Source organism: Neovison vison, chromosome 14 (assembly GCF_020171115.1).
Source record: "Neovison vison isolate M4711 chromosome 14, ASM_NN_V1, whole genome shotgun sequence".
NCBI lineage: Eukaryota > Metazoa > Chordata > Mammalia > Carnivora > Mustelidae > Neogale > Neogale vison.
The window spans coordinates 39,831,309-39,858,916 of NC_058104.1; the positions used below are offsets into that span (position 1 = coordinate 39,831,309).

Here is a 27,608-nt window from a genome sequence, read left to right on the forward strand (position 1 = left end):
AGGAAGGAAATTCTGACCCAGGCCGCAATATGGATGGACCATGAGGACATTATGTTAAGTGAAATAAGCCAAAAAACAAAACAAGTGCTGTAAGACTCCTCTTGTAGGAGTTCCCTAGAGTGGTCAAATTCAGAGTCAGAAAGTGGGACGGTGGTGGCCAGGGGCTGGGGGCAAGGGGGAGGAGGCGTTAGCGTTCAATGCGCGCAGTTTCAGTTTTATAAGATGAAAAGGAGTCTGGAGACAGCGGTGATGATTGTACAAGAAAATGAAGGCACTTAAGGCTACAGAACCGTCCACTTAAAAATGGCTAACATGGGGGCGCCTGGGGGCTTAGCTGGTTAAGTGACTGCCTGTGGCTCAGGTCATGATCCTGGAGTCCTGGGATCGAGTCCTGCATCAGGCTCCCTGCCTGCGGGCAGGAAGTCTGATTCTCCCTCTGACCCTTCCCTTTCTCATACTCTCGCTCTCTCAAATAAAGAAATAAAATCTTGGGACGCCTGGGTGGCTCAGTTGGTTAAGCAACTGCCTTCGGCTCAGGTCATGATCCCAGCGTCCTGGGATCGAGTCCCACATCGGGCTCCTTGCTTGGCGGGGAGCCTGCTTCTCCCTCTGCCTCTGCCTGCCTCTCGGTCTGCCTGTGCTCGCTCTCTCTCCCTCTCTCTCTGACAAATAAATAAATAAAATCTTATAAAAAAAAAGAAATAAAATCTTAAAAAATGGTTAACATCGTTAACATGATAAATTTCGTTATGTGAATCTCAACCAAAAAAAAAAAAGAATGTCCAGATTCTAATGTGCAGCCAGGTTTGAGATCCTCTGTCAGGGGAAGGGCACGGAAGGGTATATGTGAAACTTTCATGACCTTACCAATTATAAGTTAATAATGGGTTTTACTAGTGCCAACAGACCAGGTCAATGCATCCTAATAAAGGGACAAGAGCTCAGTTATCGATGACCATACAAAAATTGAATGTACTATCTCTGAGGAAGACACCAAGGTTCAAAAATTAGTATCCGTATATAAATCAGTTACATGTATTAATTCTTTTTTTTTTTATTTATTTACTTGACAGAGAGAGATCACAGTAGGCAGAGAGGCAGGCAGAGAGAGGGGAAGGGAAGCAGGCCCCTGCTGAGCAGAGAGCCCGATGCGGGACTCGATCCCAGGACACCGAGATCATGACCTGAGCCGAAGGCAGCGGCCCAACCCACTGAGCCACCCAGGCGCCCCATGTATTAGTTCTTATTTGTATTTTGATTTAAACAAGCTGAAAAAAATTTAGTTGACATTTATGGAACATTTATTCAAATTGAAAATTCAAATGCACCGGATATTCAATATTAAGGGATGATTATTAAAAAAATTTAGTTGTGATAATGGCACTACAGTTTAAAATCCTTAGTCTTGGGGTGCCTGAATGGCTGTCATAGAGATTGTGATGGTTGATCTTGGGGTTGTGAGTTCAAGCCCCGTGTTAGTGTATGGATTACTTTAAAAAAATCTTTACAAGGGATGCCTGGGTGGCTCAGTTGGTTAAGCAGCTGCCTTCGGCTCAGGTCATGATCCCAGCATCCTGGGATCGAGTCCCACATCGGGCTCCTTGCTGGGCTGGGAGCCTGCTTCCCCCTCTGCCTCTGCCTGCCTCTCTGTCTGCCTGTGCTCGCTCTCTCTCCCTCTGTCTCTGATAAATAAATTAAAAAAAAATCTTTAAGGGCGCCTGGGTGGCTCAGTGGGTTAAGCTGCTGCCTTCGGCTCAGGTCATGATCTCAGGGTCCTGGGATCGAGTCCCGTATCGGGCTCCCTGCTGAGCAGGGAGCCTGCTTCCCTCTCTCTCTCTCTGTGACTGCATCTCTCTCCGTCTACTTGTGATCTCTCTCTGTCAAATAAATAAATAAAATCTTTACAAAAATCTTTACAAAAATAAAATAAATAAAATCCTTAATCTTTTTGAGTATCATGCCTTAACAGTTCAGATGACATTCTATCGTGTGAGATTTGCTTCAAAATAATAAGGGAGGAGAATCAGTAGTCATGAGTTTAAACTGTTCAAGTTGAGTAGTGGGTTCATGGAGAGTCTATAAACCGTATTTATTTTTTTATTTGTTTGACATTTTCCATAATGAGTTTTTCTTTAAGGCATACAAAAGAAAGAGAGAAAGAGAAGAAAGAAGGAATATATGAGAAAGAAAGACAAAAAGAAAGAAACTCAAAAGCTCCCCAAGGTCACCGGGAAGCTTTATATAAAAGGGCACTGGGGCTACTGACCCTCAGTTCTGAATCCTCAGAGCTGGGACATGATCCCTCGTCTCTGGCCAGAACCCGCAGCTGCTGATTCTGAGAGTTTCCTTTCTCCTGCGGGTCTGGTAGGATTACAGAAACTCTAGGGGGAGCCTGGGTGGCTCAGTCTGTTAAGTGACTGCCTTGGTCTCAGGTCCTGGTCTCAGGGTCCTGTGAGGGCGCTGCTCAGTGGGGAGCCTGCTTCTCCCTCCCCCTGCTTGTGTGCTCGCTCCCTCTCTCTCTCTGCCAAATAAATAAACTGTTAATAAAAATTTTTTGAAAGGTATAAAAATAATAACTGGTAGAATTACTGAGGCCCTAGAAAGGTAGAGAAACTGGAACCTTGGGCAGGTGAAGGAATAAGGACAAGAGAAGGTTAAGCCCACGGCTTTAGGACTTTCATAACCAGCTCTGATGGCAGGGTCTTAATAAATGTTGTAATTCCTCTGTAAACGCTTAAAGCATATGAGTAGTCAAAAAAATCCACTGTATTGACTTTGTTTTCACAGTTAAATTATTTAAGGTAATTTAGCTGGTCAAATTTGTAATCAAAGCTTAAGTCCCCTGTGGGAAACAAATAGTTTTCAAATTTTTTGTTGTTATCGTCTAATACATTGAGCATTAGAGCGTACAGAAGGTGATAAATATTTCTCTCCAGCCCAGAAACCTCTCAGATAATGAAACCGTCTATCGGGGGTTCTGACTTCCCCTTAAACGGGCAGGTACAACACTTGGAACAAGGTCTACGCCTAAAATGACCTCAAATCCAGTTCCGAGGAGTCCGTGTACTGGAAAGGGAAGGGACAGTATTAGGGGCAAAGCACAGACAGGGGCTCTCCCAGGCAGGCTGTGTGTCTGGCTGATCAGGCGGCGAGTCCATCATTCAGCAGGTGCTAACGGGGCACCAAAGGGGGTGTCCAAGTCCCACTGGCCATCCCTATCTTGCAGCCACAAACAACGCTCAGCACATTTTCCCTTTGTGCCATTCTCATGAGTACAGCAAAGACATTCCAGGCCCCCAGGGAGCAGCCCTGACTTCTCTTCCAGAAACAGAGAGTCAAGGCCTCAATTCAGGGCTTAGGCACTTCGCAAATCTCCACCTAAGTGGTCAGAAGCATGGCCCACGGCGTAGGTATGAGTCCTGACTCAGCTGGGCTTTTTGTTTGGGTTGGTTTTTTGGCTATGTGGCTCTGCTCCTTTTTATCCTTCACCTTGGGGAAGTAATAGAACATCACTAGGCCTGTCTACCTCATCAGGGTAATAATCCCTACTCAGCAGGGTTCCTGTGAGGACTAGAGGAGATGATGTCTATGTCTGAGTGGATGAGCATCTGTCTGATCTGTATCTATATTTGGATGGAGATACAGGCATGGAGGAACATCAGTGGCCATAATTATCACCTTAATATTGCTGGTACTTCAGGGTTTGCTCCTTGGAAGATCTTGGATATTTGCTTGTGAATCTAACAAATAGATTAGATCAAGCCACTGGCAAAACATGTTGTTTATTTTTCTGAGTATTAATTCATCGCCCTATTCAGGCCAAATGATGGCCATTCTAGTTCACATTTTCCCCAAATCGCCAAGGGATAAAATAGATTATGAGGGGTGCCTGGGTGCTCCGGTCGTGATCTCAGGGTCTTGGGATGGAGCCCCGCATCGGGGCTCAGCATCTCTGCTCAGCAGGGAGCCCGCTTCCCTCTCTCTCTCTGCTGGCCTCTCTGCCTACTTGTGATCTCTCTCTCTGTCAAATAAATAAATAAAATCTTAAAAAACAAAACAATAGCTGAAGAATGTCAGAAAGAAGGTTCTGGGAAAACATGTGTCCAGAGAGACAGTGTGGGCAAGTGCCTGGAACGGAGAGGAGGTATCTGCTCCCACTGGGATCAGGGCCGGTGCTCGGAGGCGTGGGAGTTACACACGGCAAGACTTGGAGGCGTCCCTCGCGTCCAGGCCAACGAGATCCGCGTAGTTATCACAACAACTTTCCAACAGATGGCGGTAAATTGTTCGAAGCTGTTGTACCTTTTCCGCATTCACACAGTCATGCTAGGAATTTATGAACTGTCTGAAGGGCTGATTGTGGCCTCTCTAGACGAGAGGGCATGTAACACACTTTCCTTGTGTGTCAGACAAGATCTAAGAAACCTCAGCGTCTGGGGCAAAGATAAGACTCCCTTGTGTGGTAGACAGACTTCTAAAGATAACCCCCTAAAATTCCTGGCCCCTGGTTTTTCGATCCAACACTAAGCAAGGAACAGCTGCAAAGGGATTCTGCAGATCTCACTAAAGATGTCGTTAAAGTTCCAAGTCAGTTGATGTTAAGATCTAGAGATCAACACCCAATCAGGTAGCCACTTAAAAGCAGAGTTTTCTCCAGCTCATGGCAGAAAAAGACATCAGAGACTTGAAGCCGGGGGAGGACTGTGAGCCATTGCTGGCTTGAAGAGGTAGGGAGCCAGTGTCAAGGAACGCAGCAGTCTCTAAACAGCGGCCCCCAGTTGATAGCCAGCAAGGAAACATGGAGCACGACCCCGCATACCCAGGAACTGAATATGGCCAAGAACCTGGACTCCTTCGGAAGTGGATTCTTCCCCCAAGCTAGGTAAGACTCCAGCCCAGCCAACATCCTGACTTTGACCTTGACAGACTCTAAGCTGAGAACCTTGCCTTGAGCCAAGACACTGAGCTGAGAACCCAGCAAAGTTCACAGGACCTGTTTTAAAGGAGTGTTGTTTAAAGCTGCTAAATTTGGGGTACTTTGTTATACAGCAAGAGAAAGCTAATATGCTTGGTTTCAAGAAAGAGCTCAGCGGGGAAAAACATGGGAACTGCTTCAGGAAAGGGTTCTAGCATCTCTCCTGCATAACAAGAGGACACAGTGTCCTCACTCGTAATGTTTCCTTCTGTGTAGAGGGAGGACCGCTGGTCTGTACTCCTGCCTTTCCCCATCTCCTGACTTCCCGAGGGAGGAATGCGACCTTATACCAGTTTCCTCTCTTTTCCCCTTGAGGGTGCACCTGCTGGGTAAAACTTGGGTTCTTTTTTTAAATTTTTTTAAAATTTTTTAAAATTTATTTGTCAGAGAGAGAGAGGGAGAGAGAGCGAGCACAGGCAGACAGAATGGCAGGCAGAGGCAGAGGGAGATGCAGGCTTCTGGCCAAGCAAGGAGCCCGATGTGGGACTCGATCCAGGACGCTGGGATCATGACCTGAGCCCAAGGCAGCTGCTTAACCCACTGAGCCACTCAGGCATCCCTAAAACTTGGGTTCTGTTCTAGTCCTCCAAGTTCCAAATTTTACCTGGGAGGGCGGCCATGGTCCAGAGCTGCCGGTGATCATGGACAGATAAATCATGAATTCTTGGACTTACAAACATGACTCAGGACTCCAGAAGAGGGGTACAAGTATGGGATCCCTCCCCCTCCCCTGACATGCAGCCCTGGAAGAACCTAGCTAACCTGCTCACCTTTGCAGACCTGGAAGGGAGCTAGCTGTACGGGTAAACTGCTTTCACTTGACTTTTGCTGCCTGCACTTGAACCCTACAAGTGAAGCTTCCTCTTAGTAGGATAATGGCCTTCAAATTTGTGCAGTATGGGCTCTTAATGGGCCAAATTGTGTCCTCCCCCCACCAAAAAAACGTATATGTTGACGTCCTGGTGCCCCAGTACCTCTGAAAGTGACTGTATTTGGAAATAGGGTGTTTAAAGAGGCAAGTAATTTAAAATAAGGTCATAAAGGGCACCTGGGTGGCTCAGTGGGTTAAAGCCTCTGCCTTCGGCTCAGGTCATGATCCCAGGGTCCTGGGATGGAGCCCACATAGGGCTCTCTGCTCAGCGGGGAGCCTGCTTCGTCCTCTCTCTCTCTGCCTGCCTCTCTGCCTACTTGTGATCTGTCAAATAAATTTAAAAAATCCTAAAAAAAAATACAATAAGGTCATAAGGGTGGGCCCTACCCTGTCCTAGGCATGTGGGGTGAGTGTCTTTATGATAATCACCTGTGACCAACAAAGAAAAACCAGCCCCTAAAAAGGAAGTAAACCACTGAACTTGTTTTCAGTAGAGATGTTAAAAGGATTTTTTAAATCTTTTTTTTTTAATTTATTTACTTATTTGACAGAGAGAGAGAGAGAGATCACAGGTAGGCAGAGAGGCAGTCAGAGAGAGAGGGGGAAGCAGGCTCCCCACTGAGCAGAGAGCCTGACTTGGGGCTCGATCCAGGACCCTGAGACCATGACCTGAGCTGAAGGCAGAGGCTTCACCCACTGAGCCAACCAAGTGTCCCGAGATGTTAAAAGGATTTAAGTTTCCTGGTTAGCTTTCTATAAAAGACCAACCCTAAAGGCCCTCATTGGCAACCCTGTCGGGACCCCTTCTCACTCTTGAGCTTTTTCTGTATCTTTTCTGTAACGTCTACCGCTTTACTCACACATACAAAAATAAAAATAAAAAATAAGGGTGGGCCCTAAGCCAATATGACTGGTGCCCCTAATGAGGAGAGACCAAGACACAGACACGCAGACAAGGGAGAGGATGGCCGTCTGCAAGCCAAGGAGAGGGGCCTCCAGCGAACCCCACCATGCCAACACCTTGATTTTGGACGTCGAGCCCCTCCAACTGTGAGAAAATAAATTTCTGTTGTTTCAGTCACCACTTGATGGCACGTTGCTGTGGCAGAGCCAGCCAACTAGCCCCCAAGAGGAAAATGTTGCCCTATACCACTTCCCTGATTGCAAGGACCTAGTATCCTCTTCGGGCTGCTAAGAGTCAATAAAGTCACAAACAGATAAAGAAAAGCTAACAGCCCATCCAAGGGGACTCAGAAACCACACTGGGCCCCTGGATGAAACAGCTCCAGCTGAAATAAAATCGATTGAAGAAAACTTAAAAAAAAAAAAAAAAAAAAAGGTTACAAGAGCTCCAACCCTAACCCTAACCCTAACCAGTCCTATTCCTTCCTGGTTCCACAGCAGCCGGCCGAGCCATCAGCAACTGCCCCCGAAGGAGCAGAGCTGTACGCCACCGGCCTCTCTCAGTCAGACACAGTGAACAACCAAAGGCACTGCCTAAAGGTCCGTCCGCTTTTCTTCACCCCCAGCCACGAGTGTGACCCCTGTCAGGTCCCAACAGCGTATGAAACAGACTCCTCTGTAGAGCCTTGAGTTTTCTTTCCCTGGTCAGCTAGGAGGAAGGGCCGCCCCAGGATGTCACAGGCATCGATGGAGGGAGACAACAAGGCAGGGCACCAGGACCCACCGGCCCATGTAACTGGCTCATGCCATCTGGATCTTTCCGAGCATGGTCTCTTACAAACCATTTCCACTTGATGCTCTGTCACTGCTGTTCACACTCAGCGTTTGGGTTGTGTTGGGCAGACAACACTCCCTTCATGATGAGAATCTCGGGCTGCGTGCTTACCCGAGGCTACCCAGGCAGGGGTTTGGTCCCCACCAGGTCCCAATAGCAGACCAGAAACTGTTTCTCAGAAGTAGAATAGTTGTGTGCAGAAAAGGGCCTGTATTTATGAAAGATCCTGTGAGACTGTTTTAATTCTGCCATTAGTGAATACTGACTGATTCCTGCTAGAGGGTCCTTAGGGCTTCCCCATTTGCCACGGACACTCTGGGTATCCCTGGCTCTGCTCGATCTTCAGCCCCACGTGGTAGGGCAGCACGACCCACAGCCTCAGCTGCCCAGAGAGTCAGCTCTTGCACTGTGCCTCATCCAAACGGGCCCTCGTCGGTGACTCTATTGATGCAACAGGTCACCTCCGGGTCACCTTGTCTTTCACCTTGGAGCAGACAGCCTTATATATTCTAGACCACGGAATTTCCAGAAGCTTCACTGAGTTGGCAGGCCCCTGAATTTCTCGTGAGCTTTATCTCCCACTTTCTAGTTTGCTTGTGTCTTCCAAAGGCAATTCAAGTATTTGTTGCTTCCTGTTCATTAGCTCCAATGGTGCTGCCAGTGAGGTGTTTCGTGGAATGTTACGGTGATGAAATCTGCAGATTACATTATGTCAGAGCAAAACTGCCATCACCCCGAATCGACCTGGGGATACAGGACAGCCTTGGCAGCTAAAAGGCCATGCTCTGGTGGACCCTTCATACTGTAGGGAGAGAAAGCCAGGAAACAGCTACATGCCAGATACCAGGGACTGTGCCGAATTGCTCTGGGAAAGGCACCACATCGTTCTGCATCCTGCATTCCCACTGCCGCCGCCTGGTTTCAGTTGATGACTGTCCACAGTCAGTCGCCAAGATCCGTCTGACTTATTCCCAGGCCACACTGTGCGTTACGTGGGTATGTGACAGATCTCACTCCACCTGCTTCTTTCAACCGTCTGACCGAGGCTTCTGGGGCATGAATCTCTACACTTTTCCCAGGGATGTGGTATTTTTACTGCGTTGTTGTTTTTGTAGGGAGGGGAAATTTCCAGAGGCTTTCACTCAGTCCTTCCTACCTTATTGGCCCCCGGTCTGTGAGGAAGAGAGACTATGTGGGGATTCTGGTACGATGTTAGTCTCCCATTTATTGCCTCTCAGTTCCAAATTCACCCTCCAGTATCTGCTCCAAGGTAAGGGGCTGGACCACTCAGCATTTCTCAGGGCGCAGAACGTGATGCTAAGCTTTGCCAGTAGAGTGCGCCGGAGGCCACTGAACCAAGAAGGAGCTGCCCTTCCAGGTTCGAAGTCCTGTTGAGGTTTCCGTTTTCTCGCTGGTGCTGCGCAGATTTGCAGGACTGCATGTATGTGGGCACATCCAGTGGGCCTTCGATGTGTGTCCCGAGTAAGGAGCTCTCTGGGGGAGCTCACAGACCCCAGCTTGCCACCACCTTGCTGCACCTTCTCCACTTGGACTCCTTTTGTGCACGCACCCGTCAGTCTGGACCCCGTGCAGCGTTCTCTAGCACTGACCTTCTGCAGAGCAAGCGCTCTCCAGCACTTGACCTCTCCCGTCCTATGCTGTGTTTACCAAGTACACCTCCTGCTTGAGTCTGGCAAGGGCCCGGCTTGCTGAGGCGCGGGGCTCCCGTGTTGGCGCAGTTTTCTCCAGCCCTGAGCTCCTGCAGAGTCTACTTCCCACAGTCCTGGCTCTAGCAGTGCTCAGTAATCAGCAGCTTCGCTGGAGCTCCAGAGGACAGGTTTCCAGGAAGTCCCATGGTAGGGGGCCCATCGCTGACTTTTCTGTTATGCCCTTCCTTTTTTTTTTTTTTTTAATGTTTTATTTACTTAAGTAATCTCTCCACCCAGCACGGTGCTCAGACTCACAACCCTGAGGTCAACAGTTGGTTGCTCTTCCGACTGAGTCAGCCAGGTGCCCTTTCAAATAGAGCCTGGATCTTAGACCCGGTGGTAGAGGACTCTGCCTTGGGTGTTCTATTCAGCCCTAGGGATAAGTAGCTGATCTCTATGTCTGCTGCTTCTATATTTTTTAGAATTGTCTTTAGCTCTCATTATTAGCTTATTCTCTAAATTCCAAGCCCCTATTAATCACTCCTTACCTTGAACTTTCCCATTGTGGCCTCTTGTCTGCTGACTGGACCTTGCCTGATCTAATAATTGGTCCTAGGAGACAGACCCACAAACATGGGGTTTTGCAATTGATTTGGTCACATTTGGACTTCAGCAATCCTGAGTTCTTTGCCGACGGGAAATGGTACGCTAGTAGTCCACGGTATGCAGTCACGTCACAGTTAAAGCTGCCACCTGTGACTGATTGTGATGAAGCTCGTGCCTTGGGAACCCAAATCCTGCTGCCCTTGACTGCGATGGCAGCAGTAGTGACTAATGACTGTGGTGTAGGATGGGTTCTTCTCAGTGCATTTGAGTGATCACAGAGAGAAAATGACAAGCTCAAGTCTACTAAGTCCCAACACAACTCAGCCTGAGAACCCGGGTGCTTCCGTGACAGTTCCAGAACAATCCCTTACGTAGACCCAGGGCTAATATGGCTAAAAGTCAAACACAAAATGTGATCATAGAGCTGCTGGATTATAATGACAGTTGAATTCAGTACTATCAAGTTTGTCATGGGGAAACTAGAGCATTAATCAGGATAGAATAGGATCTAGAAATCTGGAATAGTGTTTTTGGTTAGACCCAAATGAAGTGGACGATATTGAACTTCCAAGCCATTCTGCGTCTCTCTGAAGAGACCACCTTTCCTGTCTGAAAACTCAGCGATAACTTCACTTGAGGCAAATGCTTTCCCCTCAAGTCCAACAGCAATGCTCTGTTGTCACTAGACCTATAACTAGGGTCAAATCTCAGCATGTTCTAGGGGCACAGTACACACTGTGGTCCAGGAGGAAACAGTTTACATACCAAAAAGAATTGCAATACATTGCTAACGTGTTGGCGGAAACCTGGGAAGTGTGTGGGATGGTCTTAGACCCGTGAGTGTAGAACATAGCACTAAACAGGGGCAAAGTCATCAGTATGGGTGCATTTACTAGGGATTCCAGACTTCATGTGCTAGCTTACGCACCTGAAGTTAGCTCCAAAAAGCTACTTAAGGGTCGCCTGGGTGGCTCAGTCAGTTAAGCGTCCCCAACTCTTGATTTTGGCTCAGGTCATGATCTCAGGGCTGTGAGATCGAGCCCTGCATAGGGCTCTGTGCTCAGCAGGGAGTCTGCTTTTCTCCCTCTCCCTCTGCCCCCCTCCCTCCTTGCATGCTCTCTCCCCTTCTAAAATAAAGAAAAAGTTACTTGATTCATTGACTGAACTTTGCATTTGATGGTGGCCTAATGTTAATGAAGTTGAGATGCCCGTTTTCCTGGCAACATGTGGAAGCAGGAATCCAGAGGCTTAGGGTGATAGACTTGATTTATCTCATGCAACCTGTCAACTGTATTCTGAGAGGACCCAGAAGACACTTGCCTTGCTAAGGCACTGAAGGGAGGATCTCCATCCTTGAAAAGTTCTATGATTACTCCCCTTTGTAGGCCAGGTGTCGCTGTAGACATATGACTAATGACTAATGATTACCAACATTGACACAGGCTTCCTGATCTCACCGGATATGATGAGATCCGGACAAAGTGGACACATCAAGTGTAAAGGGCAGCAGGGATCATCAGACAATCTGATTTCTTGGCTTGCAGAGGTCTTTGATAATGGGTAATTTTTCAACAAAGATTTTTATGTTTAAGTGTCTCTACACTCAACCTGGGGCTTGAACTCACAACCCCAAGCTCAAGAGTTGCACATTCTACCAACTGAGCCAGCCAAGTGCCCCAAGGGAGTGGATAACTGATGGCAGTGTTCCTAGGAATGAAACAGACAACCTACACCAGTATTGCTCAATCTAGTTCCTTGTAGATCTTCTGTGTAGCTATTCCCTCCAGGATTGCAGGCTGGGTATTGAAGACTCCCACTATTATTGGCAAATTATCTATTTCTCTTTTTAGTTCTGTAGATTTTTTGGTCATGTATTTGGGGGCTCTTTTGTTAGGTACATATATGTTTGTAACTATTTTGCCTTCCTAATGGATTGACCTTTTTATCATTATAAAATGTCTTTTGTCTCTAGTAAAAATTGTGCTTTGTCTGATGTTAGTATAGCTGCTCTACATCTCTTATGGTTCTTGTTCTATCCTTTTACTTTCAACCTCTTTGCATCTGTGCTTATAAAGAGCATACTGGATTGTGTTGGTATTTTTAGTTTATTATATTTTTAGCAGGGAGGGGCAGAGGAAGAGGGAATCTTATTTTTAAGATTTTATTTATTTATTTTATTTGAGAGACAGACAGACAGACAGACAGTGGGGGAGGACCAGTAGGGGAAGGACAAGCAGACTCCACTCTGAGCACACAGCCCGACATGGGGTTGGATCCCAGGACCTTGAGATGATGACCTGTGCCGAAATCAAGAGCCTGACACCCAACTGACTGAGCCATGCAGGCAGTGCCCCTTCTGTTGTTCTTTTGAAAATCCATTCTGGGGCACCTGGGTGGCTCAGTGGGTTGAGCCTCTGCCTTCAGTTCAGGTCATGATCTCAGGGTCCTGGGATCGAGCCCCACATCAGGCTCCCTGCTCAGCAGGGAGTCAGCTTCCCTGCCCCATGCCTGCCTCTCTGCCTACTTGTGATCTCTCTCTCTCTCTCTCTCTCTCTCTCTGTGTCAAATAAACAAATAAAATCTTTTTTTAAAAAAAAATCTAGTTTATTTTAATGTCAACTTAATTTCAATAGTATATAAAAACTTTGTTTCTTCACTTTTTCTTTGTGCTGTTATTTCCATACAAGTTACATCTTCATATAAGCCCATAAACAGAGTTTTACAATTATTGCTTTTTGCAGTTGTCTTTCGAACATGTAAGAGGGTGCGTGCATGGGTGACTCAGTTGGTGGCGGGGACCCCACTCTTGGTTTCAGCCCCGGTCATGATCTGGGAGTGGTGAGATCAAGCCCCACGTTGGGCTCTGTGCTTGGGCTGGAGCCCGCTTCAGATTCTCTCTTCCTCTGCCTCCTTAAATAAAATCCTCTCTCTCAATCAAATAAAATCTTGAAAAAAGAACATATAGGGGTACCCGGGTGGCTCAATCAGTTGAGCATCTGCCGTCAGCTCAGGTCATAATCCCAGGGTCCTGGGACTGAGCCCTGCATGGGCCTCCATGCTTAGCGGGGCCACTCCCCCTGCCTGCTTGTGCTATCAAATAAGTAAGTAAAATCTTTTTTTAAAAAAGAACATAGGGGCGCCTGGGTGGCTCAGTGGGTTAAAGCCGCTGCCTTCGGCTCAGGTCATGATCCCAGGGTCTTGGGATCGAGCCCCACATCGGGCTCTCTGCTCAGCAGGGTGCCTGTTTCCCTTCCTCTCTCTCTGCCTGCTTCTCTGCCTACTTGTGATCTCTGTCTGTCAAATAAATAAATAAAATCTTTAAAAAAAATAAAAAATTAAAAAAAAAACATATAGGGGCGCCTGGGTTGCTCATGGGTTAAGCCTCCGCCTTCAGCTCAGGTCATGATCTCAGGGTCCTGAGATCAAACCCCACATTGAGCCCTGCATCGGGCTCTTTGCGCAGCGGGGAGCCTGCTTCTCTCTCTCTCTCTCTCTCTGCCTGCCTCTCTGCCTACTTGTGATCCTTCTCTGTCAAATAAATAAATAGGATCTTAAAAAAAAGAACATATAAAAGAAAAAAATTACAAGCCAAAAAATATTCATAATTTTTTCTAGTATTTATGTAGTTTCTTTTATTGATGTTCTTTAAGTGGATTTGAATTACTATCTAGTCCTTTCATTTCAGCCTGAAGGACTCTTTTTATATTTCTTGTAGGGTAGGTCTGCTAGGAACAAATTACCTTCGTTTTTATCTTGGAATGTCTTTTTTTTTTTTTTTTAAGGTTTTATTTATTTATTTGACAGAGAGACACAGCAAGAGGGAACACAAGCCAGGGGACTGGTAGGGGGGAGAAGCAGGCTCCCCGCTGAGCAGAGAGCCCGATGCGGGACTCGATCCCAGGACCCTGAGATCATGACCTGAGCCAAAGGCAGACACTTAACAACTGAGCCACGAAGGAGTCCCTACCTTGGAATGACTTAATTAATTCTTTATTTTTGAAGAATGATTTTGCTGGATATAAACTTCTGGTTGATGGGTTTATTAATTTAGCACTTAAGAAATGCTTTATTTCTTTCTTTGAAGAGTGAAAGAGAGAGCATGGGCAGGGGGAGGAGCGGCCGGAGAGGGAGAAGCAGGCTCCCCGCTGAGTGGGAAGCCCGCAGGCCCCAGGGATCCTGACCCTGAGCCAAAGGCAGACACTTGACCGAATGAGGCGCCCAGGGGCCTCTCTTTGAGCACTTGGAACATGTCATCCCACTTCTGGCCGGCATCGTTTCTGATCAGAAGTTAGCAGCTAATCTCACGGAGGATCCCTTGCACATGATGAATCACTTTCCCTCTTGCTGCTTTCAGTAGTCTTTGTCTGTCAAAGTTGGGCCGTGCTGTGCCTAGTGGGAAACTCTTACAGTTCATCCTCTTTTGAGCTAGATTATATATATGTAGATTAATTTCTAAAACTAAAGTTGGGAGGGTTTGTCTATTATTTCTTTAAATATTCTACCCCATTTTCTTCTCTCTTCTGGGACTCTCATTATATGTATGTTAGTACACGTGTAGTCCCACAAGTCTGGGAGGTGCGATTCATTTTTTTCATTCTTTTCCTTCTGTTCCTCAGACAGTAGTTTCAACTGTCTCGTCTGCAAGTTTGCTGATTCTGCTGCCAGGTCAGATCTGCTCCTGAACGTCTGCAGTCGGTCTTTCCTTCCCGTTAGTATACTTCTTAACTCCAGAATTTTTATTTTACATATATATAATTTATATTATATTTATTATATATAGGTTATATACATGTAATTTTTATCTGCTTATTAGTATCCTCTATTTTGTAAGACATTCTTATATTTATTTTTAGATATAATTTCCTTTAGTTCTTTGAATACATTTATAATAGCTAATTTAAAGACTTTTTCTAGTAACTTCAATGTCTAGACTTCCTCAGGAACAGTTTCTTTGTACTGTTTTTTAGCTTTGCATGGGCTACACTTTCCTCCTTCTTTGCATGTCATAATTTCTTGTTGAAAGTGACATCTTAAATATTATAATGTGGCAACTCTGCAAATCAGAGTCCAGCCCTCCCCAGACTTTGTTGATATTGCTCTTTGTATGTTTAGTGACTTTCCTAGATTATTTATTTATTTATTTGACAGAGGGGGAGATCACAAGTAGGCAGAGAGGCAGGCGGGGAGCGGGGAAGCAGGCTCCCCGCTGAGCAGAGAGCCCAATGCCGGGCTCAATCCCAGGACCCTGGGATCATGACCTGGGCCAAAGGCAGAGGCTTTAACCCGCTGAGCCACCAAGGCGCCCCCCCCTATAATAATTCTGTAAACAAAACAAAACAAAACTGTGTTCTTTGCTGTGTGGCCACTGAAGTCTCTCCTCAATTAGCTTAGTGGTCAGCTAATGGTTGGACAGAGATTTCCTTAAATGCCTTCAACCAATAAATCTTGTGTGAGGCCCTGTGTGTGTGTGTGTGTGTGCGCGCAATACTGCTTTAATATTCACTTCTGGCCTCTACAGACCCTCAAGGTCAGGTAGAGGTGAGAGGTGAGGATCTCCTTAGGTTTTTCCTGGGTATGCACACAACCCTACATTTGCTTGTGAACGTCTAGGAATTCCTAGGAATATGTCAAAGCTTTTCAAGGACCAACGACTACCTCTTATTCCCTTGTTTCTCCTTTTAAGTTGTCTTGCCGGCCTCTCTCTCCTGACTACCAGCTCGTGTGGCCGCGGCAGGCGGCTGTGATGTTAGCCAACTGCCGCGGACTGTTTCCTAATCGTGACCTACCGTTATGGCTATTGGCACAGGGAGCGCTCTGACGTCCCTCAAATAAAGACAAACTCAGAACAGGCTTTCCCGAGAGCCAGCGGCACTTCTCTGAGGATGGAGCTGCTGGGGAGCTTCAAACCCGTTCTGCCCCCTCTGGGGGCTACGAAACCGTTGCTTTTCACGGCTCCCTTAGTTCGGAGGCTTTTCGTTTTCAAGGTTTCTATGGACTTGGGGAGAGGAAAACGGGACTAGGGCAAGTTAAAATTTCACAAAGTTCACTGCTCTCACTAGGATACACCTATTTTTTTTTTAATAAACATTCCTTGACCTTTGATTAGTTTCTAGCGTTCTGAAAAAGCTTATTTTGACAATGTTCTTCCAGAGTTCTTGTTGCTTTTGAGGAGGAGCAGATTTTTATTGATTTATTGATTTATCCATTTGAGATAGAGAGACACAGAGAGAGCATGAGCTGGGGAGTGGCAAAAGCGCGCTCTCTGGTCTGGCAAGGCTAGGACCTGGAGATCATGACCTGAGCAGGCGCCCAACCATCCGAGCCACCCAGGGGCCCCAGACGCTGGAAGAAATCTTACACCAGACACAAAGGAAAGGAAATCATACCATTATATGTAAATTTTAAGGACAAATCCAAAAGACCTAATGCAAATAACAGAGGTCCCAAAAGAAGAGAAAAGTAGCAGATGGAAAGGGAGACTTGAGCCTGGAGATTAAACAGACTCACGTGAATAAAGGTAAGTATCTAGACACGGCCTGATGAGATTCCTGAACTTCAGAAATAGAAACAAAACTTGCAAGCTTCTGGGCGCCTGGGTGGCTCAGTGGGTTAAGCCTCTGCCTTCGGCTCAGGTCATGATCTCAGGGTCCTGGGATCGAGTCCTACATCGGGCTCTCTGCTGAGCGGGGAGCCTGCCTCCTCCTCGCTCTCTGCCTGCCTCTCCGCCTCCTTGTGATCTCTGTCAAATAGATAAATAAAATCTTTGGGAAAAAAGAACTTACAAGCTTCTGGATTAGGTTATTTAAAAGGAATAAGAGACAAGCTAATTTAAAGCCATCCATCTGCAATACTATAAGCTAGAAGACAGTAGAAGACAGACGCCAGGAGAAAAGAACATAACCCAAGAATCAAAAGTGGCCACCATGTCACTTCCCAACCAGAAGACATCTGGCACACGAGATTCAGTGCACACATCACGTGCATGACCTTTCTGAGCGAAGTGCTCAAGAAATCCTCTCAGTTAGTGATGGAGAGCTCAAGATAATGACAGGTGAAGGGGTGAGGTAGCAGAGGTCGGCAATACAAAGACACACAGATATATCCGGATACAGGTACAGATAGCTCAGCTTACATGTTAGCCGTAGACTAGGAATTTGTGCTTTAAGTGTTAAATAAGGATTCTTTTGCATAAGTGATTAACTAATGAAAAACCGAGTAATCGAACCCAAAATTGTAAGCTATCTTAGCAAAACTCTAGGAGAGTGAGGAAGGTCAAAGCATTCTAGGGTGATCACCTTTTGGGGGGGTTGTGAAAGAGTGGGCAAGGAGATTACCTGGTGAAGCAGTAGGATTCTGCCCATGCACTGATACAACCGTGTGAGAACCACTGTGATTGCTAGGAAGAAGATGATGAACACTGGCAGGCTTACAACGAGGGGGAAGGTAATAAATAGAAACTTGACCAAACCCACAGAAGCTTTTTGTTTGTTTGTTTGTTTTTAAAGCCAACAGGAGGGTGCCTGGGTGGCTCAGTTGGTTATGCCACTGCCTTCAGCTCAGGTCATGATCCCAGAGTCCTGGGACCGAGTCCCGCATCGGGCTCCCAGCTCTGTGGGAAGTGTGCTTCTCCCTCTGACCTTCTCCCCTCTCATGCTCTCTCTCACTGTCTCTCTCTCAAATAAATAAATAAAATCTTCAAAAAAAAAAGGAAACGGGAAAACATTAGTGAAAAAATAAATAGTAAATGTAAAATAAAGTGGAAAGGAAAATTACAGATTAATGCAATAAACAGGAACACACTGAATTAACATTATGACAAAACTTGTCAGACTAAGTTACTTTCAAGGTCTGCTATAAGCAGAAAAAATTTTCAAAAAATTCTTTTAATCTGCTATGAGCAATTTATAAGAAAGACACATAAAACAAAAGTGAAAAAAGTATTGCAAATAAATAGATGGACAAAAAGAATTTCAGGCAGGGGCGCCTGGGTGGCTCAGTGGGTTAAAGCCTCTGCCTTCAGCTCGGGTCATGATCCTAGGGTCCTGGGATCGAGTCCCGCATCGGGCTCTCTGCTCAGCGGGGAGCCTGCTTCCTCCTCTCTCTCTGCCTGCCTCTCTGCCTACGCGTGATCTCTGTCTGTCAAATAAATAAATAAAATCTTTAAAAAAAAAGAATTTCAGGCAAATGCAAGCAGAAAACATGATTAAGGGGCGCCTGGGTGGCTCAGTGGGTTAAGCCTCTGCCTTCGGCTCAGCTCATGATCCCGGGGTCCTGGGATCGAGCCCCGCATCGGGCTCTCTGCTCAGTGGGGAGTCTACTTCCTCATCTCCCTCTCTCTGCCTGCCTCTCTGCCTCCTTGTGATCTCTGTCTGTCAAATAAAGAAATAATATCTTAAAAACAAACATGATTAAGTAGGGGTTTGTGGTGATTCTGACAATGTTTGTTGGTTTGGACGATGGTGGCTGGGGTATTTTAATGTTACATTAAAATGTCTATTTCCGGGACGCCTGGGTGGCGCAGTTGGTTAAACGACTGCCTCCGGCTCAGGGCGTGATCCTGGAGTCCCGGGATCGAGTCCCACATCAGGCTCCCAGCTCCATGGGGAGTCTGCTTCTCCCTCTGACCTTCTCCTCGCTCATGCTCTCTCTCACTGTCTCCCTCTCTCAAATAAATAAAATAAAAAAAAAAATCTTAAAAAATAAAATAAAATAAAATAAAATGTCTATTTCCCTACGAATGTTTATGCATCTGGATGATATTTCATAACTGCGATAGGCAGAAAAATCGCCTTGCTCTAATTCCCAAAATGCCCATGCCCCAAAGCTCTGAGCCGGTGAGTGTGTTACTTCACGTGGCAGAAGGGACTCTGCAGATGTGATTAAGGTAAAGACCCTAAGATGAGGAGATTATCCTGGATTACCCTGTGTAATCACAAGGGTCCTTAAAACCAGAGAACCTTTTCTGGCTCCGGACAGAGGGAGACGTGACAGTGAAGGGTCACTGCTGCTCTGAAAATGGGGGCAGGGGACCATGAGCCAACGCCTGTGGGCGGCTTCTGGAAACCGGACTCGACAAGGGAGTGGATTCTCGCCTAGATTCTCAGAAGGAACACAGCCTTGCCCACATCTTGACTTTAGCCGAGACCCGCATCAGACTTCTGACCTACAGAATTGTAAGGTAATAAACGTGTGGTTTTAAGGCATTACATTTGTAGTAATTTGTTACAACAATAAAATACTAATACAACAACAAAAAAAGATTTTAAACATTTGCCTTCCTGGGGCTCCTGATGGCTCAGTAGGTTGAGCATCTGACTCTTGGTTTCGGCTCAGGTCCTGATCTCGGGATCCCGAGATGAAGCCCCACTGCTGGGCTCTGCACTCAGCATCGTGTCTGCTTCTCTCCCTCTGCCCCTCCTGCTCATGCTTTCTCTCTCTCTAATAAATAAATAAATCTTTAAAATTTGTTGCCTTCCTCTTACGACTTCTGCTTCACCTTCCTTGCCTTCTCAGCATCACTTTTAAATCCATCTGTAGTTTTCTCCTGGCCATAGCTTTGCGAGGCAGCAGTCATAGGGAGAGAACAAGTGGAGAAAGCATTGAACTTGAAGCTAGGGGACCAAAGTTGTAGTTCGAGCTTTGCACTTTTTGTGTGACTCTTGAGCCTATTGCTTTTCCTGGGTCTATAACTTTAACTTAATTGGATTTGTAACTATAATTATACATTGAACACAATATTTAGCTCGGCATTGTTCAGGAGTATAATACTTTCCCGATCACAGAGTCTGCTTACACAGAATTCTTAAATATGTGGGTTTACTTCTTTCTGTTCAATTTTTCGGCAACTGTGAGAATTTCAGGTCCAGTATACACAAATCTCAAGTCATTCTTTGTCATGACTTGGGACGTGAAGCTGTAAAATTAAAACGACAGCAAACATCTCATAGACTAACTTCTTAGAGAGCATGTGAGCTTTCTGAAAATAAACTATGGAGAGAATGAATCCTAAAATTATTTCAAGAAAATTAAGAAGGGTATGTAAACTACCACTAACAGTGGAAGCAGTTTTACACTATTTAAAGTGCCACTTACTGCCTATTCACTGGCATTCAGTTAAAAAAAAAAAAAAAGAAAGGATTTTTCATACATTGATGCATCCCACCTAGCTGCTCAGTGCTCATGGTAGAGCCTTACAGACACCGGGGATATTGGTCAAGCCCCAGGAGACCCAGGAAGTCATGGGGTCCCTAGAACATCCTCGTTCCCTTAGAAGTGACACATCCATTCCCAGAACAGTGACATCTTTCTTCCCCCAGACCCCTGATATGGAGTTGCATTAACTTCAATATGATACAAGTTCCACTTTTCCTGGGACTGGTTTTCAAACTTGCCAAGACACTAGCTGGTCATCTGGGTAGGCATGACACAACTGAACAGCATTTCCAGATCTAGACACCTCACCAGGTCACCAGGCCACCCACGGGAATCCACTGTCATTCTGGGCATTGTTGGGTGGGCTGCCGAGTGAGTTACAAGACCATCAACCAGCCTCCCTGGGTCTGGCTCACTGCATGCCTCTAGCATCCTCTGAAGTTAGGATAACCAAGTCTGCGTTCATAACCTTCCTAACGCTCAGGCCCAGGACCACCCTGTTGAGATTCCCTGCTGTGGAAAGTTGGGTTCAGATGCCCATCCCTAGGCCTATCAGGGCTTTGACAGAGAAGTGGGGTCATGACATTTGGTTCCTTTATTCCGAAGGAGCTGCAGGCCTCGCTGCCACTGGAACCAAGGGGACACCCCTCTACTACAAGGTCTTGACTTCTTTAGCTGGAACTTCTCCCACTAGGGGGGTTATGGGGCATGTCATCATTTAAATTGGAGGAAGAGTACTGTAAGGAGGAGAGGCATTCTGTGAGGGAAGGGAACTGATCTTGATCACAGAGGCAGTGTATCTGCACTACGGAAAGTTAAGAACTACAGGTAAGTAACATTATAGTCACACCACCTAGTGCCCCCTATCGCTAACACCAGAAATTGGTCTTTTCTGTCTTTTCGAAGAGCCTGCCATGGGGACTAGCAGAGAAGAAAACTGCCATGACCCTCGAAGGAGTAAGCAGCCACGAGTCCTCGCCTCGAAACTGGAGTAGAGTGGTAGATAAAAACATGACCTCCAGCGTATGTATGCACACACATCTAGTATGCACACATATTACACACACACACACACACACACACACACACAGGACTTGGGCCACGGCCTGGCACGTTATTAAGACACAGTAAACAGAAGCATTGTTATCATGATGTCCCTATTCCCCACCCAGGCTCAAGTGTCCCCATCTTTTCCCTGAACTCCAACTCCCCAGCCTCATCGCTGTTCTAAAACCCTAGGCAGAAAAGGTCTCCTTGGAGCAGACAGTATGACCCCCCCCCCAAAGAAACTCCTTTATGGGAACACCCTCTTTAAAGTAGTCTTTGAGTCTAATTTTGAAATTGAAAATAAAAAAGGAGGGACGCCTGGGTGGCTCAGTGGGTTAAGCAGCTGCCTTCGGCTCTGGTCATGATCCCAGCGTCCTGGGATCGAGTCCCGCATCGGGCTCCTTGCTCAGCAGGGAGCCTGCTTCTCCCTCTGCCTCTGCCTGCCTCTCTGTCTGCCTGTGCTCGCTCTCTCCCCCTCTCTCTCTCTGATAAATAAATAAAATCTTTAAAAAAAATTAAAAAGGACCACCTGCGTGGCTTAGTCGGTTGGGCAACTGACGCTTGATTTCAGCTCAGGTCATAATCTCAGGGTCAGGAGATGGAGCCCTGGGTCGGGCCCCGCTGAGCACTCGTGCTGAGTCAGATTGTCCCTCCCTTTCCCACCACGTGCATGTGCATGTTCTCTCTCTAAATAAACAAAATCCTTAAAAAACAAAACAAAAAACTTCTCCCAACTTTCATTAGGAAGTTGAGAAACACGAGGGAGGTAAAAAGAGATTCTGCAAAGAAGGAAATAGAGCCAGAGAGGCTGAGAGGTTCTCTCGGGAGCTACAGATAGACACTGCCCGCCACGAACCCCCTTAGGTGGCTCTCAACTCCGTAAGATCGCCAAAGTGTCGTACAGAGCAGGAGACTCAGAAGTGGGCATCCAGGTTCTAATCCTGGGGCTCCATCCACTAGCTGTGTGATCTTGGGCAAGTCACTTGGCCTTCCTAAACCTGTTTGCTGGTCTGTAAAATGGGGATTAATTCCTTGCTGGGCTGTAGCAAAGAAGAGAGAAGTTATGCATCTACCTGGCCCAACGTGGACACATAACAGTAGCTGGGGTTGGCAGTTTGGGGACGGGGAGAGCGACTTGAGTTGTCAGTCATGCCGGGAGCGGCAGGAGCTGGGGAGGGAGAAAGGCGTCCTGAGTGAGAGATCCAGGTCTCAGATGCTCAGACTCCTCTTTGGGGAGGAGAGTCCTCCCCAGTTCTGCTTCCCAAGTAACTACAAACTACTTTCCAATATATACGGAATACTAAGATATTGCTGTAAATGATAGAGGAAATAGTCTGATTTCAGAATATATGCTCTGTGTTTGAGAGCGCACACCCTGAAGTCAGACTATGTGGACTGAAATCTTGCCTTTACTATTTATTAACCATGGTGCCTTGGACAAAAGACTTCACTTCTCCATGCCTCAGTTTCCCCACCTGTAAAATGGACACGATAACAGTACTTACCTCACGGAGTTGCTGAAAAGATTTTGGGGACATTATACATGTAGAACTCTTAGAATATGACCTGGAGCAAAGTTAGTTATTTTGTTTATAATGGTCAAAAATCACTCTTAGGTCTAAGTTGTCTGGAGTTAGGGTTGAGACTCCCTCAAGCTGAGTAACAACAGATGGACCTCTGATTGCCTTAGGAGGACAGGTGTAGTTAACACACTTGGGTCCATGTTGAATTGCACAGCTAGGAGACGAGAGGATTGACTTACAAAGGTGTTGACAGGGGCGCCTGGGTGGCTCAGTTGGTTGGGCAACTGTGTCCGGCTCAGGTCATGATCCCGGAGCCTCAGGATCGAGTCCCGCATCAGGCTCCCAGCTCTGTGGGAAGTGTGCTTCTCCCTCTGACCTTCTCCCCTCTCATGCTCTCTCTTACTAGTTCTCTCTCTCCGATAAATAAATAAAATCTTAAAACCAAACAAACAAAAAAACCAAAGGTGTTGACAACAATGTGGCAGGATTTGGTTGTTTTGTCTTCTACTTGCTACTTTTTGCTTACGTTAAGGTTTAAAAATTGAACTCTCTCTGCCCTTGAGGAAAAGGGAACTGGTTTAATTGGAAATGGGCTGGGAGTTTCATGTGCTGCTGAAACCCAGAGTGAAAAAATAAAAGCGGGATAAGAAGGGTTTGAGAGGGGAGGAAATTCTTGGTGAAAGTCTCTGGCCTGGAAGAGGCAAGAGGGGGTCCTACTGCTGCCCCACGGCCGTGCTCCAGAAAGGAGCCAGCCTGGAGAGCAGGTGGCTGTCTGATCTTCCAGGAAACAGGGGACCCTACATACAAGGACTCTCGGCTGGCCCAAATCCTGGTGCCTCACACATGATACAGGGCAGAAGCCATGAACTTGAAGGGAGCACCGTGGGCTTGGACGGCAATCACCAGCAGCAGTCAAGATGGACCAAAGATGAGAGTCTGCAGCACCAACAAACACATGTGCTCAAGGGGACACACACACACACACACACACACACACAGTCCTTATCTAGGTAACACCTCCTGGATTCTGGTGTGCCCTTAAGAGAGAAAGCCCCAACTGTGACTGAGATGGGATTTCTGTTTAAAGTCACTAATTAAGTTATTTTATAGAAATATGTGAATATTTGTTGCGATACCAAAAACAAGGTGGCCAGCCTGGTCCCCACAGGTCCAGGTATTTTGGCTAGAGTCCTCCCTCCTTCAAGCCTGCTCCTCCATGCCTCACCCCCCGTTTGAGGTCCAGTTTTGGTAAGGACGCGGTCTTCGGAATTAAGACAGACCTCAGGGTAAGTCTAGGTGCTGTCACTAACTGCGTGACTTGGGCAGGTTATCACACTTAACTTTTCTGCACCTGCTTCTTCATCAGGAAAATGATACGCTTCCTCACAGCAGCTGGCAGGAGAGGGAAGTGGAATGGTAGGGTGGTTTCCAAGCCATGTCCTGGAGAACCTCAAATCAAGACAATCTAATGTTTTCCAAACTTCATTCACGTCCTATCTTCCCAGCTTTTGGAGATAAAAGTTGGAGATTGTTTATTTAATCTTGTTCTTTAAAAATGCCAACTCACGTTTTTATGGAAACAAATTTATTCAAAAAGGAAACTTCGTGTCACTATCACAAATACCTATCATTCATCCTGGAGCGGCAAAAATAAATCCAACACAATCAACGCAATGCTCTTCAGTTCTCGCTGGGTATGGTTCCAGGCCAAAGCTCTGAGCTAAGGCTGGGGCTTTGTTTAAAAAAGATGATCTCAGTCACAAAAGGCCTTATAGGACATGTCCGTAATAGGCTAATCCATAGAGACGGGAAGTAGATTAGTGGTCGTTTAGGGCTCGCCCGGGAAGGGGGCTACACAGAGCTCCAGAGCTGCCGGTGGCGTTGCGGTGTACGGCTCTACGAACATCTGAGAAACACTGAACTGCACATTTTACGCGGGCGAGGCCGGGGCTTCCCAGGGGCAGAGCCGCTCCCTTGCTGTGACTGACTGAAAGCCAGCGTGGACACAAGGGTGTGCAGTTACAACTAAGTAACAAAATGCCACAGGAGAGCGAACTGGACGACGCGAGCCTTGTCCTACTACGGCCGTTCTAGAGCGAGTGCCCGTACAGTGCCCGTAATCCTACCCGTGACTCTAAAAACTTCAGGTTGGAGATGACCGTTACTTTCACGAAAAGTGGGTTTACACACAGAGAGGCGTTAAATCTGATGTTCACCTCCAGCAAAGTGATGCCAGGGATGCAGAGGCGCCCGACCCGACCGCTATCACCGAACGTGGCCAGGCCTGGGACCCTCCGTCCCAACCGCGCCCCCCTCCGCGCCTGCCCTCTGTGAGAGGGCTCGGTCCTGGGCGCTCAGGAGTGGCTCCTTCCCCCAAACACCTGCCAGTCAAGCGCGACGACCGGAGTTCACGGGTCTCGCCACGCAGCCCCCGACCTGCACCGTGAGTCTGGGGAGAACCGCGCTGAGCCTCCCTCTTCCTGCGCAACAGCCCTGCCTCGGGGCCGTGACACGGCGGACGGCCCGGCTCCCTGCGGCCCAGACACGCCGAGCAGGGCAGCGGCGGCCTCGAGATCAAGGGCCGAAGGGACTTAGTGCGCCGGGTCCCGGCTTCCCCTACGGCGCGGGGGGGAGACCGCGGGCACCGGCGTGCGAGGAGCCGGAAGACCCGACCGCCCTGGGCCAGCCCCGGGATCCGGCGGCGGGACACCGAGGCCCCGAGGGGCTCCAACGCCGCCGGCCCGACACTCGCGGGCGGACGGGCCTGGGGACTCGTCCCGACGGGCCAGCCGAGGTGACCCAGGAGGCCGCCGCGGCGCGCCGAGCCTCGGACACGCGCTCCTGCCCCCGGGCACGGCCGCCTAGCGGCACACCGCACCCCCGCACGCCGCACCCCCGCACCCCCGCACGCCGCATCCCCCCGCACGCCGCACCCCCGCATCCCCGCACCGCCTCACCCCCCCGCACGCCGCACCCCCGCACGCCGCACCCCCCGCATCCCCCGCACGCCGCACCCCCGCAACCCCGCACCGCCGCATCCCCGCACCGCCTCACCCCCCGCACGCCGCACCCCCGCATCCCCCGCACCCCCGCACGCCACATCCCCGCATCCCCCCGCACCCCCGCACGCCGCACCCTCGCACGCCGCACCCCCGCATCCCCGCACGCCGCACCCCCCGCACGTCGCACCCCCCGCACGCCGCACCCCGCACCCCCCTCACGCCGCACCCCCGCACCGCCGCACCCCCCGCACGCCGCATCCCCCGCACCCCCGCAGCGCCTCACCCCCCCAGCACGCCGCACCCCCGCACGCCGCATCCCCGCATCCCCGCACCCCCGCACGCCGCATCCCCGCACGCCGCATCCCCGCATCCCCCCGCACCCCCGTACGCCGCACCCCCGCACGCCGCACCCTCGCACGCCGCACCCCCGCATCCCCGCACGCCGCACCCCCGCACGTCGCACCCCCCGCACGCCGCATCCCCGCACGCCGCACCGCCGCACCCCCCGCACGCCGCATCCCCGCACCCCCAAACGCCGCATCCCCGCACCCCCGCAGCGCCTCACCCCCCCCAGCACGCCGCACCCCCCGCACGCCGCACCCCCGCATCCCCGCACGCCGCACCCCCGCACGCCGCACCGCCCCGCACGCCGCATCTCCGCACCCCCCCGCACGCCGCACCCCCGCACGCCGCACCGCCCCGCACGCCGCACCCCCGCACCCCCCGCACGCCGCACCCCCCGCACGCCGCACCCCCCACACCGCCGCATCCCCGCACCCCCGCACCGCCTCACCCCCCGCACGCCGCACCCCCGCATCCCCGCATTCCCGCACGCCGCACCCCCGCACGCCGCACACCCGCATCCCCGCCTCCCGCACGCCGCACACCCGCATCCCCGCCCCCCGCACGCCGCACACCCGCATCCCCGCACACCCGCATCCCCGCACACCCGCACGCCGCACCGCCGCCCACCCGTAGCCGCCCGCGCGCGCAGGCCCCGAGCTCCGGAAGTCCGCCCGCGGCCGCTCTAGCACGGGAGCGCGCCGCTCGGTGCCCTTAACCCCTGCGACGCCGCGGCGCGCTCGGCGGTGGCGGAGGCGCGCGTCCCTCCTTTGTTTCCTCGGAGCTGCACAAAAGGCTGGGAGGGGAGAGCCCCGGGGCGCCGCGTTCTGCAGACGAGGCCGCGGGAGTCACACGGCAGCGGAGCCAGAGCCCAGGCGCCCCTGTGAGGCGGTTCTCACTTACCCCAACCGCCTGGCTTGGCCTCCCTCGCTGGGACTTAAAAATAAATACGTTAAATCCTCAACGGGGGGTATTACAGACCACCACGGGCTTGGGCTTTGCTTTGGCGCTGCATTTCCTAGTCTCCTGCAGTGCCCGTAATCCTACCCGCGACTCTAAAAATTTAAGGTTGGAGATGACCATTCCTTTCACAAAAAGTGGGTTTACACACAGCTGCTCAGGTGCTCTGCACTTGGTTCCCACTGTGCCTGACATGGTCAAGGATGTTTGACCCCAAAGATGAGGCAAAGATTACTGGCCCCATCTTTCAGATGAGGCAGCTGAAGTCCAGGCTGGGGAGTGACTTGCCCAAGATGACACAAGTTCATGTGAATCAGCTGAATATGAAAACCTCCATTCCTACCCTATCCTGACCGTTGGCTACACCACCAGCTGCCCCTCAGAGGGGACTGGAGGAACAAAGAGGGGACTGGGAGAAAAGCCATTGCCAAGTGAAAATCAGTAGACAGAAGTCAGGGAATGGAAAGGGAGTTACTGTGCTCTGTCTACCCTTGTGGTTGCCCTGGATGGGGCCCTGGGTGGCCAATCAGACACAGACCTGCCTTCACAGAGGCGCGCCAACTCAGTCAACTGCTGTGGGGATTCTGCCCATTTCTGAGTATGCCTACTCCAATTATGCATTCTGACACGGAGGAAACAACCACAGAAGGGGTTTGAGGACCCACTGGACTCACTGTGAGCTAGACCTGAGCTTAGTGAGGTTTGGGTGTCCAGAAGCACAGAGTTGACTACTGTAGTACAAA

The 27,608-nt window shown here is 49.1% G+C and overlaps 1 protein-coding gene across 1 annotated transcript in view; it reads right to left on the reverse strand.

Annotated features, from left to right (window-relative positions):
* BCL7C (BAF chromatin remodeling complex subunit BCL7C) overlaps positions 1 to 27,608 on the reverse strand; it is a 37,849-nt gene that overhangs the window by 685 nt on the left and 9,556 nt on the right. The window lies entirely within an intron of this gene.